This window comes from Pristiophorus japonicus, chromosome 17 (assembly GCF_044704955.1).
Source record: "Pristiophorus japonicus isolate sPriJap1 chromosome 17, sPriJap1.hap1, whole genome shotgun sequence".
In the NCBI taxonomy this organism is placed as follows: domain Eukaryota; kingdom Metazoa; phylum Chordata; class Chondrichthyes; family Pristiophoridae; genus Pristiophorus; species Pristiophorus japonicus.
In genome coordinates, this window is record NC_091993.1 from 9,346,598 (window position 1) to 9,365,516 (window position 18,919).

The 18,919-nt window shown below is 45.3% G+C and overlaps 1 protein-coding gene across 4 annotated transcripts in view; it reads right to left on the minus strand.

Moving 5' to 3' along the window:
- Nucleotides 1–3,900, minus strand: part of rab27a (RAB27A, member RAS oncogene family) — a 120,679-nt gene extending 116,779 nt beyond the window's left edge. For all 4 annotated transcript variants that reach the window (XM_070859300.1, XM_070859301.1, XM_070859297.1 and 1 more), the window contains exon 1: nt 3,702–3,900. The gene's annotated coding sequence lies outside the window, so the exon portion shown is untranslated. The remainder of the gene's footprint in view (nt 1–3,701) is intronic.
- Between the last annotated feature and the right edge of the window lie 15,019 nt (nt 3,901–18,919).

The window sequence follows — 18,919 nt, forward strand, 5'->3', positions numbered from 1 at the left end:
CTTGATGTTGAAGTACTTACCCACTAAACATGCCAGAAAAAGTTTAGAGCGTCTGTATTCAAGTCAGTGAATTTTTAAACAACCTGATAAATCTTAATTACTGTCAAACAACCTCTCTGGCACTGAAAATGAACTTTTACAAGTGTGGAGTCTCATTCCTTCAAATTGTAAATTGTTGTTGCCTATTCTTTTTTAAAAGTTAAAATTAAAAGAATGTTTTACTTTTTCCTTTCTCTCCCTTATCTAGCTCTTAATCACAATTTTTTCCATCACTTTATTTTGGCTTCCGTGCATGATTTTAGATTGAAGATTTGGACTCTGCGTGTCTCAGGTGAGGATTCTTCAATCTGATCGGTTGAGGAGACACGCTGTTGCTTGACCTTCTCATACACGCCACAGATTGCCTGTAGAGAGTGCCATGCTCAAAAGGATCTTGAGTAAATGCAAGTTCTGCTCAAAAGCCCACGAAAAGTCTGTGGACAGCTGTAAGCACCATTCGCCAAAAATCCAGTATCTTCAGAACAGTAGAGTTGAATATTGAACACAGTAATGTGGTAGTTTGTCACTGGACTAACAACCCAGGTTAGCAAGGTAGAAAGTGCACCAATCTTACAGGTGTAACAAGGCCCAATTTCAGGGACCAACATCCTAGGATGCCTCAAAAAAAAAGAAATGGGGTCAGACCATTTTTCAGGCATCCCTGCTGGTCACCTAGGCAAGGGACCCAATGCCCATTTTAGGTCCTCACAGAAATTGGTTAGTGGGTGGAGCAAGGCCAGCCTACCTGGTTCAGGACAATTCAGTGGCTGCTACGGCCAATGAAAGGGAAGGCTTTATTGAAAAAATGTGAAAACATTCTGTGGAGCCAGGAGTAGCACGAGTACTCCCTTGACTCCATAGTTATCACAATCATCGTTTTTACCTCCCACACCAAACCCAACCCCTCCTTCCCAGGATGTGCCTTTGGGCGTCTGGTGACAAACCAAGTGCCCCAGCATTAGTCATCGTCAACGGGTAGGCTGCCTGTGGAGGGGGGCGACAGACACCAGCAAAAAATGTTGACGAGGCCCATTGAGAAGGGCTCCAGACCAATAGCCATCCCAACAAGTTCAAATCTCACCGTGTCGTGAAAATTAATTCAATAAATTATTTGTGGCCTGACACCAGAAAGAAAAAAAATGACCAAGCTGCCAGATTGTCAATTAAAAAGTTGGTTCACTGATGTTGTTCCGGACAGGGACACCAGTCTGGCCTACATGTCACTCCCGCCCACGTAATGTGGTTGACTCTATGCTCTCTGAATTGGCCCAGCAAGTCACTCAGTTCTCTACCAGCATGTGAAGGCACCAGCACCTTGGAGTGGGCAATAACTGCAGCCTGGCCCACATCCTGAACATTTCAATTTAGGTCAGAAAAATTACAGTACAGAAGGAGGCAGTTTGGTCAATCATTCCTCGGCCTGTGCTATCTCAACTGAACCAGTCTACTCTAATGCAACTTCCCTTCCCTGTGGGAGGAAGAAAAAAGTAAGTAAGCATACATTTTAATCCCAGACTTAATTGGAATGTGTACTCAAGCCTCCCCAAGGAGCAGCAGAGGGTGGCACCTGTGGGTTGGGCTGGCTAGTATCATTGTGGGAGAGTAATTATAATCAAATATTTAAAACATGTCATGTGGAGTGGTGCAAGGCAAGTAAGCTGTTAATGAGGAATAGCCCTGCTGCCTATTGCGACACAACCACTGCTGTAGAAATCAGTGACGGAGACAGAATTGTTCTCAGTCCCATCACTGCTCATTCATCTCCAACCAGAGACCTGCAGTCACTTCAATAAATGTTTCAATGAATTGGCTCCCCCGGTCCCCAACCCTTTTGTATCCGTCATGCTGCTGCTCGCTGTACAACAGAGAACGGGTGTTAAAATATGCTCGAACAAAAGTTGGTTAATGTCAACCGGTTTCATACACACACACACACACACACACATTCAATATATGAAAGTGAAAATTTGTTCAATACTGAAGTCTGTGAAAGACGTGCTGCTGCACACGTGAGTTGTGGGGAGTGTTACCCACTCTGCACTTTAAGCAGGTCAGATGCGAGTGTTATAAATAGCTTTACAAGCACTGGTTTGCAATGTTCCAGATCCAGATTTTGGGATGGTCAGTAATGAAGTACAAACATACCAAGAACTGCCCCAGGAAAAGACCAGCTGGTCCATCAAGCCAGCCCCACACTTCATTCTGGCTGGAGCACTACGACGAGAAACTTCAGCCGCCCCATCAGCCATGTAGTACATCTGTACACATCCCTTTTGTGGAATCTTTAAGCCTATGACTTTAATAGGAAAGCAAGTTCTTCACAGGAAACTAGGTTACAAATACCAAGCTTCCATATAGATGGCTATCATACTTTAACAACCCAACAAATCATTACAGAAAGGCAGCGTGTTGAGAAAATGTCAGAAATCAGCTTATAGCTTCTTCTAAAAAACAGACTAATGGATGGTTCGGCCAATATTGTAGACATGCCAAGTGCTCAACATTTTTGGACCAGTGTGGCAATCCTTCCCCTCCCCTCCCCCTCAAATTAACTCAGAGCGTGTCATCAGGGAAGTGGTCATGACACACATGTGGAATAGGTTGGCATATACTGAAAAATACACCAACATCCGAATGCAAAAGCAGGCAGCTTGTACAAGTGGGATTGGAGCAGGGTAAAGGCACCAACTGTGCAAGTGTCAGCTGGGGCTCGGCATCAGAAGGTCATGGGTTCAAGTCCCACTCCAGGAGCTTGAGCATATAAATCTAGGCCAACACTCCAGTGCAGTAAGGAGGGAGTGCTGCACTGTCAGAGGTGTCGTCTTCCAGATGAGACGTTTAACTGAGACCCTATCTGCTCTCTCAGGTGGATGTAAAAGATCCCATGGCATTATTGCAAAGAAGAGCAGGGGAGTTATCCCCAGTGTCCTGGCCAATATTTAGCCCTCAATCAACATAACAAACAGATTATCTGGTCATTATCACATTGTTTGTGGGAGTTTGCTTTGCGCAAGTTGGCTGCTGCATTTCCGACATTACAACAGTGACTACACTCCAAAAGTACTTCATTGGCTGTAAAGCGCTTTGTAGACATCCGGTGGTGGAGAAAGTCGCTATATAAATCCAAGTCTTTCTTTTGAAGTCTTGGTGGAATCTGGCGCATGATGCTGACACTAGACTGCAGCCAATACAGTCAGTCAGGGCACTGAACAACTTGTAGGAGCGGTAGCAGAGTGTCAGACCGGGAGCTGGGGAGGGGGCCGGGCCGGGAGGGGGAATGGGGGGCCGGGCCGGGAGGGGGAATGGGGGGCCGGTGGGGACCGGGGAGGGTCCAAGTTAAAAAGTGCAGGGAAAACCCCAAACCGCGATACAATGAGCGAGTAGCTCAGCCCACGTCATTCTTAGCCGGTGCAATCCTGTCCACTTCAGAAAGCTGTGCGTAAATGGCAAAAAAAAACCAAATGTGTCCTTTTCAGGTTATTTCATGCTATGCAGAATGTGACGGGGCAACTTTGACAAAACAACATCGCAAACAGCGAGATTCAATAATTGCAGCAGCAACAATAAACAAACTCCATTTAAACTAGATTAAAATCTTTCGAGAACGTTAAATGCGGCAGAAGTCAAATAAATGGGGCTGGGAACGGGAAGCCAGCGTGTACCTGTGGGTGTACACTGAGGGTGTACAGGGTGGACCTGTGGATGTCGGTGCCGCGATCCGCCGGGGCTCAGCCAAGTTCATTCGCTGCTTACACGCGGAAACGGCCGAAGCTGCGAAAACTTGCATTGAAATGCACTTCAATTAATCTCATATCCTTCCTCTTTTGGAGGGTGGGGGTAAAAGCGGTCTTCTCCGTCAGTGCAACATCACTTCCCGTAACACGACTCCTCCTCTCTGCTCCAGCAGCGGCGGTGCCGAAGCAACCAGTAAATGAGGAAGCGTGTGGCTGGGCTGGTGAGCTGAGCACCTTCCTCAACAGGGCTGCAGCAGTAGGCGCACACACTAGTTTTTTTTATAACTCGTCGAATAGACCTTACTTAAATTTACAAACAGTTTTCTTTTTAATATATATATACTGTCATTATCATTATAGGCAGTCCCTCAAAATCGAGGAATATTTGCTTCCACTCTAATAATGAGTTCTTAGCAATCCAATACGGGAATTACAGTCTCTGTCACAGGTGGGACAGACAGTTTTTAAAGGAAAGGGTGGGTGGGACTGGTTTGCCGCACACTCCTGCCGCTGCCGGCGCTTGGTTTCTGCATGCTCTCAGCCATGAGACTCCAGGTGCTCAGCTGCAGCCCACTGCTAGGAGTGAAATTGTGTTTGCCACAATAAAATGATGTGTTCAGGGATGGTCTCAGAGTATCTGTTCCAGAGAGATTTGTACCATCTACATGTTGCCCCTTGGCGATATCATCCGAAAACACAATGTCCGTTGCCACACGTACGCTAATGACACCCAGCTCTACCTCACTACCACTTCTCTCGACCTCTCCTCAGTCTCTAAATTGTCAGACTGCTTGTCCGACATCCAGTTCTGGATGAGCAGAAATGTTCTCCAATTGAATATTGGGAAGACCGAAGCCATTGTTCTCGGTCCCCGCCACAAACTCTGTTCCCTAGACACTGACTCCATCCCTCTCCCCAACTTCTGTCTGAGGCTGAACCAGACTGTTCGCAACCTTCGTATTATATTTGACCCCGAAATGAGCTTTCGACCACATATCCGCAGCATAACTAAGACCTCCTATTTCCACCTCTGTAACATCGCCCGTCTCTGCCTTTGTCTCAGCTCATCTGCTGCTGAAGCCCTCATCCATGCCTTTGTTACCTCTAGACTTGACTATTCCAATGATATCCTGGCTGGCCTCCCACATTCTACCCTACTTAAATTAGAGGTGATCCAAAACTCGGCTGCCTGTGTCCTCACTCGCACCGTCCCGCTCACCCATCACCCCTGTGCTCGCTGACCTACACTGGCTTCCGGCTAAGCAACGTCTCAATTTCAAAATTCTTATCCTTATTTTCAAATCCCTCCATGGCATCACCCCTCCCTATCTCTGTAATCTCCTCCAGCCCCACAAACCCCCCCCCCCCCAACCCCCGCCCAGAGATGTCTGTGCTCCTCTATTTCTGCCCTCCTGCACATCTCTGATTATAATTGCTCAACTATTGGTGGCCATGCTAAGCAGGCTCGAGGGGCCGTATGGCCTACTCCTGCTCCTATTTCTTATGTTCTTATGCCTTCTGTTGCCTCTTTGACCAAGCTTTTGGTCACCTGTGCTAATTTCTACTCATGCAGCTCAGTGTCAAATTATGATCGCATAATACTCCTGTGAAGCACCTTGGGACGTTTCACTATGTTGAAGGCACTATATAAATACAAGTTGTTGTTGTACAACTGCTTTTCACAGATGATGTGCTATCGGTGCCTCACCTCGGATCCAATGCCTTTTTGAACAATGGGCTAAGCAATGGTGATGACTGCCTCCACGCTCAGTGTTAATGCTCAGGTGAAAAGGGGACCTAGTCATTGAAAGGTGCATGGTAGACATGCCCCAATTGGTGATTCATAACCATGTCCAGAGGCAACGACACATGCCAAAGTTACACAGTTGCTTGGGACAATGCTGAGAAGGAACAAAGGGAGCTTTAATCTTGTTTGCTTTCAATGGCACAAAGTCCCTATGTGGGTTCAGCTTGTGACATACAAGATATGTATCCAAAACAGCCTTGTACTTACTGTCCCTTCAAGGTCAGGGCTCCTAACCATGACCTTCCTTCAGCCCACATTGCAAAAAGAGGAAACAATTTCAGGGAGGGAGGGCTCGACTTCACATTCATCATTATCATAGGCAGTCCCTCGGAATCGGAGTCCACTCTTAAAATCAGTCCTTAGGTGGCTGAACAGTCCAAAACAAGAACCACAGTCCCTGTCACAGGTGGGACAGATAGTCGTTGAGGGAAGGGGTGGGTGGGACAGGTTTGCCGCATGCTCTTTCCGCTGCCTGCGCTTGATTTCTACATGCTCTCGGCAATGAGACTCGAGGGCTGAAACCCACGGTTATCAGTTATCCAGTGACCCCTATTCACTTGGGGAGGGAGGAAATCTTTTTCAGCTTTAAGTTGGCACACTTGATGATATGACATTGGAATCAAGTCAATCTTCTGTAGCATTGTCCTGAGTAATCCAATACCTCCGTCAAGCAGCTCCGCAATACTACAGTGCTACTGATGGACATTGGGGGGAGAATTCCATTGGGGTTGACATTCCTCCCACTCAGCTCTAGAAAACCCTGCAAATCAGGGCATGAATGGATAGGATCGTCCACACTAGACAAAGAGAGGAGAGCTTTCTAGTGCTGTGTGCTAATCGGTTTTGTGGTTTTCATTGGTTTAAGTATGCTCTATATGCTTCACATGCTTTCTGTCATTACCCCTGTATTTCTCTCTGCTAATTCGATTGTTGATTAAAAAAAAGTAAGGATTTAGTACTCAACGCTGAAGAACCTCCACTTGTCAATGTCTTGTGAGCACCCAGCTCTGGCCAAACTGTTTCCAGCCACACTGCACAGCCCCAACCCCTGGCATGATCTCTTTCTCTTATTTGGCATTGGGTCTGAAATTTTCATCCAGGGGATCTCCATTCCTGGCACCAGCCCTGGCACTCACCCACAATAACCCTTGATCCAACTGGCTGTGCAACATTGCCCTGGATCCCCTTGCTTATTGACACAGATGGAGGCTGAGAGATAAAAATGTCAATACATTCGTCCCAACTCCTTCTTGCTACCCACCACCTTCTGCTTAACAGGAGGTTACCCTCTTCCTGCTGCCTCAATAGGGTCTCCTCCAAGTTATCTCTTCTTCCCCTACAATCGTGTCTCTCTTCTTCTCACTTTTCCACTCCCCTCAGTTCAACAGAGTTTGCCTCTCTCTTCAGCCCCATCCTTCTTCCAAGAGTTTACCTCCATCTCTGTCTTCTCTCTCCACAGCATACTTTGAAGAAAGGTGATAGCTCTGTAGTATTTATGCTCACAGTATTTATGAAGATAAGGCTCGTGCCAAGATTGCCACAATCATTTTGATGTAGATATTACCCCACTGCTCATACTGGACAAGTTATTGTTTGGAGGCTGGATACCCAACTCTTGTAGCAGCTTCAGGTGAGTCTCTTTCTGGGGCTGGAATGGACTCAATGTGATACTTAATCCTGGTCTGAAGAACATAACATAAGAGCATAAAAAATAGGAGCAGGGGTAGGCTATTCGGCCCCTCGAGCCTGGTCCACCATTCAATAAGATCATGGCTGATCTTCTACCTCAACTCCACTTTCCTGCACCATCCCCATATCCCTTGAGCCCTATATCCCCTGAAGTCTTCTGAAAGACTCATTGATTGACCTGCGGCATCATGCCTGGTCCCAGCAGTCTCACACCATCGTACCCAGCCACACATGTGGTGTCACCCTTTTCTCATTAACAACAGATATGTTCGCTATGAAGGGGGTGGGGGATGACATTAAATTGTAATAGCCCCCTCCAGCAGCAAGTCCTCTCCTGTTATTTTTCTGTGTCCTTATAAGGTCAGCATGCCAGAAAACCTTCTCATGGTTTCCTTTCCCTTGTGTCACCTCAGCTCAGTGATCTCACTCTTGTCTCGAAGTGAGATGGTGACGGGTTCAGGCCCCTCTCCTGGACTTGAACAGATAATCTAGGCCGACACTTCAGTACAGTACTCAGGGAGTACCGCACTGCCAAAGATGCTGTCTTCCAGCTGAGATGTTAATCCAAAGCTCTGGCTGCCTATTCAGGTGGTATGTAAAGGATCCAAACGCACCATTTGAAGAAGAGCAGGCAAGTTGTGGTTAATGTTTAGCCCTCCACCAAACACAAATTAACTTAAATCTCATTGCAGTTTTTTGGACCTTGCTGTATGTAAAATGCCTGCTGCATTTGCCTATGACAACAGTGACTATCACATTTGAAAATTAATTCATTGGCTATAAAGTGCCTGATGATGTAAAAGTCACTATTTAAATGCAAGTTCTTTCCTTCATTTAAGTGCAAGTTTTTGTATACTTACTCATTCCCCAGCTTCTCAGTTGGTAGCATTCTCACCTTTGAATCAGAAGGTTGTGACCAGAACACATCATTTAGGCCGACAGTTCAGTGCAACACTGAGGGAATGTTGCACTGTCAGAAATGCCTTTCTTTGGATGAGATGTTATACCTGTGAATGAGACATCTGGCTGTTCTGATGAAGGAGTTCCGAGTAGAGGGCTTGTTTTGGGAGTCTCACGTCTCTCTTGCGAACTATGTGGCCTGCCCAGCAGAGCTGATCAAGTGTGGTCAGTGCTTCAATGCTGGGGATGTTGGCCTGATCGAGGACACTAACGTTAACGCGAACGCTAATGCGGGCAGTGGAAATGTTGCAAGGACACCCTCAAAGCCTCCCTGATAAAGTGCAACATCCCCACTGACACCTGGGAGTCTCTGGCCAAAGACCACTCTAAGTGGAGGAAGTGCATCCGGGAGGGCGCTGAGCACCTCGAGTCTTGTCGCCGAGAGCATGCAGAAATCAAGCGCAGGCAGCGGAATGAGCGTGCGGCAAATCAGTTCCACCCACCCTTTCCCTCAACGACTATCTGTCCCACCTGTGACAGAAACTGTAATTCCTGTATTGGACTGTTCAGCCACCTAAGGACTCATTTTAAGAGTGGAAGCAAGTCTTCCTCGATTCCGAGAGACTGCCTATGATGATGATGATGTTCTGATGACACAGATAGACGTTAAACATTCCATGGCACAATTTGCAGAAGAGCAAGGAGTTCTCCTGGTGTCTTGGCTAATATTCTTTCTTCAACCAGCAGCACCAAGAACATGTCAAATGGTCATTCACTTCAATGATGCTGTGCACAAAATAACTGCTGCATTTGGCTCTGGAACAAAAGTCGACGCTTTTCAAAATAGTATATTGTGTGTGAAGTGCTTTGAGTCTTCTCTGAGAGATGTGAGAAGGTACTACACAAATCAATTTTCTTTATTTTGTGCAAGACCTTCCCAAATAGGAGTTTCATTGTATATCATCATGGAGTGATTAATATTGACTAATGGTTTGTTGATGCAAGTATGTCCACTTGCAATTCAATTTAATCTCACTTTGAGATTACTGTATTCTAGACATTGATTTAAAGACTCACTACTATACAAGATGTGCTGATCATTCTCCACTTCTTTAGCTTTCACACCCACCTTCAAACTGATTGAATACTTAACCAAAAGAAATTGGCTCTTGAGGCTCACTGCTTCCCGTAAAATCGGCGAGACAGAGTGAACACTTTGAAAAAGTAATTAGGATGTTAAGGTTAAGTTATCGTGCAGAGAAATTAATCACTTTATGATTGGAACTATTGATTTGCATTGATCTGCAAGGCTCATAGCATTACTTCATTCGGTATTAACAGCGGAAGATTAGAATCAGACTTTCATAATAAGCAGGTCGAAATAATAATACTAGCACAAGAGTGTTCAATTAAGTTAAACTGGGGCATTGGAACTTTTTTAGTATTAGTTGATCTCCCGTGGCATTGCTCATTGACAATGTTGTTTTCAAATTATATTTGACATATCAAGTATCGTACTATATATTTCTTGCTATTGCATTGCTTGCCTACCTGTAATACACATTATTAATATAAAATGGAAAATAAATATTGAACCAATTTGTGCTCTATTTATGATCGTGGTAATACACATTTGAAAGGAATTTTCTTTTGTAGCCCAAGTAAAATCGGTTGAAACTGCAGTAAGCTCTCCCTTTGTTGTTATGATGCCATTCCTCGGCCTGGCCCTTAGTTACCAGAAAGCAGCGAAAAGAGATTGCAGCGGTCCAATGACAGATCCGATTTTACAGTCACATTCTCCCCATGGAACAATCACAGTGGGCAAAACCAATGAGCTGCAGTTGCTATGGAAACAATCATATGGTTACCAGGAATCAATGAGCAATTACTGTATACACAGAAATCAATGCCCCCACCACTGTGGCCTGTTTTTATCAGCACAAGTCCAGAGCCCTATCAATCGAACACAGACCAACCATGTGGTTAGCAGTAGCCAATAAAATTGCTTAAAAATAACAATAGAACAGTCACTATTGGCCTATGAGATTGCTCAAAACAGATGCACACCATTTAGTTTGTACATAAGAAAACAAATAAAATAATTTTACTGCAGTATTTCAATTCACAAGAGTAGGTTACTGACTTGCAAAACATTTCAAAAAGGATGCAATGAGGTATTGTGTTGTGTCACTGTGAAGATCACAACATGTTGTAAAGTCACTGAGACAGTCGTTCACTTTCATTTTCAAGGCTGCAACTCAAAATATTTTAGTAAGAGAGCCAAATAGTTGTTAATATTGAGGTTTGGATGACTTTGTTACATCATCATATCCTCCCTGCTGTGGGCAGAGTATAATCCTCTCCAGTCTGCTTTGACACGCTCTGTCGACAATAGAGTGGAGAAATATAGGAAGCCTGTGTAAAGATTCCGTCAAATACGGCAGGTTAATCACTAACCACGAAAGGGGGAAAACTGCAGTGATAGCATCTTAGATCAAGGCACCCAAGCCCAAGAATTCAATAAATAGAATTTTAATAAAACTGACCCAGAAAAACTGTTACAAGTGCATTTTAAAACTGGTGGCCCCCAGTTCACTGGTCATCTGATGCCAGTGTCCATGATGCACATTTTTACATGTTTACACTCTGATAGATTTCACAATCCACGCTGACAAGTCTCACGTTCAGATTTCAGTTTTCACCTTTATACTTGGAGTTTTGTAAACTAGAGGGTGCATTTGCTGGTCAGTCACCTCACTCCAAGGAAAAATAAATCTATGACTGGGGAAAGATCTATTTGCAGTGAGTAATATAAAAGAGTGTGTATGGATATATCCATGGGTTGAACTATCTTTCCCTTCCGGAAGGTCCACATATCAGGAGGAAATATGGATAAAATATTCTATATTATATAAAACTCTGGTAACTTGTTTTTTCATTACCCAAAGCAGAGTTATGATGTTAAGAACACTTTTTCCATAACTCTTAACCTTAGTGTCATTAGCACTGGAGACTGAGATATCCCATCTTCTAGTAACACACCATTGCATTCCCTAACCGTCCTGGCCAATATTTATCCCTCAATCAACACAACAAAAAGAGTTTATCTGGCCATTATCACATTGCTGTTTGTGGGAGCTTGCTGTGCCCAAATTGGCCACCACCTTTCCCACATTACAACAGTGACTACACTCCAAAAAGTACTTAATTGTACTTAAAGCACTTTGAGACTTCCGGTGGTCATGAAAGGCGCTATATAAATGTAAGTCTTTCTTTCTAACTTGAAAGGGAGAGGAAACAGTGCTGAATCTCAGTAGAAAGAACTGAAGACCACCAATTAGAAAAGCCAGGGCATGGAGTGGTGGCATGGATAGGGAGCAGAAGGTATGGAGGTGGTGGATGGGGATTTGGATTCAGATGAATTTGCTGCTTTCCCTCTTCCAAGTTTTTCTCTGGAAAAAAGTTGGCAAGTATTGTGTATCTGTAAAGCATGCACTCCCATGGTCCGCCACCAGGGAGCTCATCCCCTTAAGTCCCAAGAGATCTCAGCATCCCTTGGGAGCACTGTATATAAGCCGGCCCCTAAGGCCTGTTCCTCACTCTGGAGTGTCTTATTAAGGACTGAGGTCACTGTTACTTTAACCTCCCTGTGTGCAGCCTCACCTGTGTTAGGAACACAATAGCAAGTATATAATGTCATGACCAAAAAAATCATGCAATTAGCATTGTTCATTGAATTGTAATTATAATACAATGAAATGATTACATTGGACAATACTTGGCAATACACCGTCAGCTCTTCAAAACTGAAACTCATTAACCACATCGGAGCAGAGCTTTATAATCTCAGTCTGCTAAAAAAAATATTAAGTTAAACAATGTTAAAAGAGGTTTAAAACTTCTCTGGTGGCTTGGTGAGCTAATCTAATGAGTTACTAAAATATCCACACTATGGCAATTCCAGTTCAATCCCAGTTTGTGCGGAGATAGCTGATCTCAGCCTAATCACTGGTAGAGATGCACAACTGGTTTCAGCAACGCTGAGCTAGGAGGGGAAAATCAGGCAGTGTTCCAGTTCCTGATTGCTATATGAGACTTTGAGGTTGTGAAAGGCGTTATATAAATGCAAGTTCTTTTTTTTTGTGATCGCAAGCTGTGATGCTGCCTGTGGTCAAATAGTCTGCTGACATTCACCATTTATGACATACGTGAATAACTGTCACTGAGGTACCAGAGGTTGACCAACAATTTATGGAATTGTACCCAACAAGGAGTCAATGCGACCTATACCAGCATCCATGCAAGCACACTGGGGTCACTGGATAGTGATCAGGAGTAGGAACCCTGTTTGAATTTTCCATTTCCTAATATAGGGACGCTACAACCATAACATCCCTAATACTGCCCTGGCTGAGCTTAGCTAACACAGCAAAGATCAGGGATAGAACCTTGGTCCCTCCCTCATCTGTATGACAAATACCAAAGGGAGGTTACATGAGCTATTTCAGAAGGTAAATCAGACAAGTTTGGAAAATGGAATTAAAATAAATGCTAAGGCGACAAAATCAATAATAATCACAATGAAAATGGATCCCCAATTAATTGACCTTATTGTGAATAATATGGAAGTTGAAACATAGAAACATAGAAACATAGAAAATAGGTGCAGGAGTAGGCCATTCGGCCCATCAAGCCTGCACCACCATTCAATATGATCATGGCTGATCATGCAACTTCAGTACCCCATTCCTGCTTTCTCTCCATACCCCTTGATCCCTTTAGCCGTAAGGGCCACATCTAACTCCCTTTTGAAAATATATAATGAACTGGCCTCAACAACTTTCTGTGGTAGAGAATTTCACAGGTTCACAATTCTCTGAGTGAAGAAGTTTCTCCTCATAAGCGATAAAATTGTTTGTGTGGGGAAGCTAATAAGATAAAATAGCCAAAACAATGAAATTAACCAGAGGATAGCAATTGCAAAAGAGGTGTTCAACAACATTAAGGTATTACTGTGTAACTGTAAAATCAAACTGGTGTTATTTGTGGTCAACAACACTGTATAGCTGTAAAAACAGTGACCTTGGACACGGAGTTAAGAAGACAGGAGGCGTTTGAGTTATGTGCTAATGCGATGTTCCTCGAACTAGAACAAAGAGAAGTTGCAAGACTAATGATGAAAAAAAAGGCAGGCTAGATTTTCCCTCCTTCCTACATTACAACAGTGATTACACTTCAAAGTACTTCATTGGCTGTAAAGCATTTTGAGATGTCCGGTGGCTATATAAATCCAAGTCTTTTATTTCTTTCCTTTGACTATGAATGGGCAGTGATACAAGAACATAAGAAATAAGAGCAGGAGTAAGCCACTTAGCCCATCGAGCCATTTAATACGATTATGGCTGATCTTCGACCTCAACTCCACTTTCCTGGATAACATATCCCTGGATTCCCTTAATATCCAAAAATCTATCGATCTCTGTCTTGAATATACTCAACGACTGAGCCTCCACAGCCCTCTGGGGTACAGAACTCTAAATATTCACCACCCTCTGAGTGAAGAAGTTTCTCCTCATCTCAGTCCTAGATGGCCAACCCCTTATTCTGAGACTGTGACTCCTGGTTCTAGACTCCCCAGCCAGAGGAAGCATCCTCCCTGCATGTATCCTGCCAAGCCCGGCAAGAATTTTGTTTGTTTCAATGAGATCACCTCTCATCCTTCTAAACTCTAGAGAATATAGGCCTAGTCTACTCAATTTGTCCTCATGGAACAATCCCCCTATCCCAGGAATCAGTCTGGTGAACCTTCATTGAACTTTCGTTGTACTCCCTCTATGGCAAGTATATCCTTCCTTAAGTAAGGAGACCAAAACTGTACACAATACTCAGGTGCAGTTTCACCAGGGCCCTATATAATTGCAGTAAGATGTCTTTATTCTTGTACTCAAATCCTCTCGTAATAAAGGTAATTTGCTTTCTTAATTGCTTGCTGTACCTACTTGTTAACTGTTGTGTATGGAGAAAGAGTCAGACTGAACACTGTGAGCTCAAAGTAAAGTGTGACCGTAGTCTTTTATTGCAGGTCTCCAGAGTGCCTCTCCAACCTGTGAAGCCTTCTTAAATACCTGTGCTTCCAAGGGATTATGGGATCCTTTGGGCTTCCAGGGGATGAGCCCTTTGGTGGCTATACAGAGTAAATACAAGTCCACATATATAACAACACTACCCCCCCCCCCCAAAGTCAATAGTGTAACTATTTACAATGTGAATCGATCTGGGGCCCTTCTTGCCCTGGTTGATCGTCTCGGTGTGAAAGCTGGTGTTGTTGAATCATTTGTTGGGCTGTCGCTAGGCTGCTGTGCAGCTGGCCTTGCTGGGCTGCCTAGTGTGTTGGGCCCTGCAGGCCTTCTGTAGATGATGGGTTCTGCTTCGTGGTCAATCGTGGTGCCGGTTGCCACTGGTGTGTATGTTGGGACATCAAAAAAGGTAGGGTTGCTCATGATAGTCCGTGAATCTGAGTTTGATTTGGTCCAAGTGTTTCCGGTGAATGAGTCCATTTGAAAGTTTGACCCGAAAAACCCTGCTCCCCTCTTTGGCCACGACAGTGCCGGGAAGCCACTTGGGACCTTGTCCATAATTCAATACAAATACAGGATCATTGACTTCAATCTCGCATAACACATTTGCGCTATCATGGTATGCACTTTGCTGAAGCCGTCTGCTCTCTACCTGTTCATGTAGATCAGGGTGAACTAACGAGAGCCTTGTCTTAAGTGCTCTTTTCATGAGCAGTTCAGCAGCTGGGATCCCAGTGAGTGAGTGGGGTCTCGTGCAGTAGCTAAGCAGGACTTGGGATAGGCGAGTCTGCAGTGAGCCTTCAGTTACCCTCTTCAAGCCTTGCTTGATGGTTTGCACTGCTCTCTCTGCCTGACCATTGGACGCTGGTTTAAACGGGGCAGATGTGACATGTTTGATCCCGTTACAGGTCATGAATTCTTTGAACTCAGCACTGGTAAAACATGGTCCGTTGTCGCTCACCAGGACATTGGGTAAGCCGTGTGTGGCAAACATGGCCCGCAGGCTTCAGTAGTGGCAGCGGACTTGCTAGCCGACATTATCTCACATTCAATCCACTTGGACTACGTGTCTACAACCACAAGGGACATTTTACCCACGAACGGGCCTGCATAGTCGACGTGTACCCTAGACCACGGTTTGGAGGGCCAAGACCATAAACTTAGCGGCGCCTCCCTGGGTACATTGCTTAACTGTGAGCATGTATTACATCTGTAACGCAGGACTCTAAGTCCGCATCAATACCAGGCCACCACACGTGGGATCTGGCTATCGCTTTCATCATTACGATGCCTGGGTGGGTACTTTGGAGGTCATTGATGAAGGTGTCTCTGCCCTTCTTGGGGACCACTACTCGATTGCCCCACAAAAGGCAGTCTGCCTGTATAGACATTTCATCTTTGCGCCGCTGGAACGGCTTTATCTCTTCCTGCATTTCCACTGGGACACTGGACCAGCTTCCGTGGAGCACACAGCTTTTGACTAGAAATAATAAGGGGTCCTGGCTTGTCCAGGTTTTGATCTGCCAGGCAGTGACGGGTGATTGCTCACTCTCAAATGCTTCCATAACCATGGCTAGATCTGTGGGCTGCACCATTTCCACCCCCGTAATGGGCAATGGCAGCTTACTGAGAGCATCGGCGCAGTTTTCTGTGCTTGGCCTGTGGCGGATGGCGTAGTTGTATGCGGACAACATGAGCGGCCATCTCTGGATGCGGGCCGACGCGTTGATATTTATCCGTTTACTCTCAGAAAACAGGGATATAAGTGGCTTATGCTCAGTTTTCAATTCGAATTTTAGCCCAAACAGGTATTGATGCATTTTCTTTACCCCATAGACACACGCTAATGTTTCTTTTTCAATCATGCTGTTGGCTCTCTCAGCCTTAGACAGACTCCTGGATGCATAAACAACCGGTTGCAGTCTCCTGAAATGATTAGCTTGTTGCAATACACACCCGACGCCATATGACGACACGTCACATGCTAGTGCCAAATGCTTACATGGATCATACAACACAAGCAATTTGTTTGAGCATAACAATTTTCTCGCTTTTACAAAGGCATTTTCTTGGCTTTTGCCCCAACCCCATTCGCCCCTCCTTTTCGCAGCAAGACATATAGTGGTTCTAGCAGTGTGCTGAGACCTGGTAAGAAGTTACCAAAGTAATTCAAGATTCCGAGAAACAACCGCAGTTCCGTCACGTTCTGTGACCTCGGTGCGTTCTCGATTGCCTCAGTCTTCACGTTGCTGGGCCTGATGCCGTCCGCCGCAATCCTCCTTCCCAAAAACTCCACTTCAGGCGCCAGGAAAATGCACTTCGAGTGTTTTAACCTGAGCCCCACGCGGTTGAGTCGACTAAGAACCTCTTCCAGGTTCTGCAGGTGTTCGACTGTGTTCCGACCTGTGACCAAGATGTCGTCCTGGAAGACCACAGTGTGCGGGACCGACTTCAGTAAGCTTTCCATGTTTCTCTGGAATATCGCCGCCGCTGATCGGATTCCAAAAGGGCATCTGTTATAAACAAAAAGGCCCTTGTGCGTGTTGATGCAGGTGAGAGCCTTCGATGATTCCTCCAGCTCCTGCGTCATGTAGGCTGAAGTCAGAACCAGCTTCATGAACGTCTTTCCTCCCACCAACGTTGCAAAGAGGTCATCGGCCTTTGGTAGTGGGTATTGGTCCTGCAGGGAGAAATGATTGATAGTTACTTTGTAATCGCCACAGATTCTGACGGTGCCGTCTTCCTTGAGGACTGGGACAATAGGACTGGCCCACTTGCTGAACTCGATCGGTGAAATGATGCCCTCTCTTTGCAGCCGGTCTAGCTCGAACTCTACCCTTTCTCTCATCATGTACGGTACTGCTCTCGCCTTGTGATGGACGGGCCCCCGGAATTAGGTGGATCTGCACTTTTGCTCCTTGGAATTTCCCGATGCCTGGTTCGAACAGCGAAGGAAATTTGTTTAAGACCTGGACACACGAAGTTTCATCAGCGGGCAATAGCGCTCGGACGTTGTCCCAGTTTCAATGTATCTTTCCTAGCCAGCTCCTGCCGAGCAGCGTGGGACCATCGCCCGGTACCACCCAGAGTGGTAGCTTGTGCACCGCTCCATCGTAGGAGACCTTTACGGTAGCATTGCCGATTACAGGAATCAGTTCTTTCGTGTAACTTCTTAGTTTCGTGCGAACTGGACTTAAGTCTGGCCTTGAGGCCTTGTTGCACCACAACCGTTCAAAAGTCTTTTTGCCCATGATGGACTGTCTCGCGCCCGTGTCCAGCTCCATTGACACCGGGAGTCCATTTAGTTCAACATTCAGCATTATCGGGGGACAATTCGTGGTGAATATGTGCACCCCATGTACCACTGCCTCCTCTATCTGAGGCTCTGGTTCGTCGTGATCATCCGTGGCTCTGTCCCCCTCTGCAACATGGTGGTTTGCAGGTTTAACAGGCTTAGCAAACATACTCTTTGAATCGGCATGAATGGAAACGATAATCACCCCCGCAGCGCCAACAAGGTGTTAATGGCCTTGCATTCATCACCCTTGATGGTGGACTCTGAGTCATCTGCGGATGTGCAGCTGCAGGTATGTGTGACCTGCCCTGTACGTTACGATTCGAAAACAACATAACTTTGTTCACAGTACTTGTAGCAGTACTTATGTGCTGAGAGATTTGCTTCATATTGTCACTGGTGGCAATGAACGTCTGGGCTATTGCTATGGCCTTACTCAAGGTTGGGGTCTCTACAGTCAAAAGTTTGCAAAGAATGGTTTCGTTGCCAATGCCAAGTACGAAAAAGTCTCTGAGCATGTGCTCTAAATGTCCTTCAAATTCGCAATGTCCTGCAAGGCATCTTAGCTCGGCGACATAACTGGCCACTTCCTGGCCTTCAGACCTTTTGTAGGTGTAGAACCGGTACCTCGCCATCAGAACGCTTTCCTTCGGGTTCAAATGCTCTCGGACCAGTGTGCACAAATCGTCGTACAATTTCTCCATGGGTTTCGCTGGAGTGAGCAGATTCTTTATGAGGCTATACGTTGGTGTCCCACAGATGGTGAGGAGGATCACCCTTCGTTTGGCAGCGCTCTCTTCCCCATCTAGCTCGTTGGCCATGAAGTATTGGTCGAGTCGCTCAACAAAAGTTTCCCAATCATCTCCCTCCGAAAATTTCTCCAGGATGCCCACTGTCCTCTGCATCTTTGGGTTCGCTATCTGTATCTCGTCGCCAGTTGTTATGTATTGAGAAAGAGTCAGACTGAACACTGTGAGCTCAAAGTAAAGTGTGACCTTAGTCTTTTATTGCAGGTCTCCAGAGTGCCTCTCCAACCTGTGAAGCCTCCTTAAATACCTGTGCTCCCAAGGGATTATGGGATCCCTTGAGACTCCAGGGGATGAGCCCTCTGATGGTTGTACAGAGTAAATACAAGTCCACATATATAACATTAACTTTCAGTGATTTGTGTACAAGGACACCCAGGTCCCTCTGAACAGCAACATTTCCCAATCTCTCACCATTTAAAATATACTCTACTTTTCTATTTCCCTACCACATTGGATAATATCACATTTCTCCACGTTATATTCCATTTGCCATGTTCTTGCCCGCTCACTCAGCCTGTCCATATCCCCTTGAAGTCTCTTTGCATCCTCCTCACAACTTACATTCCCAC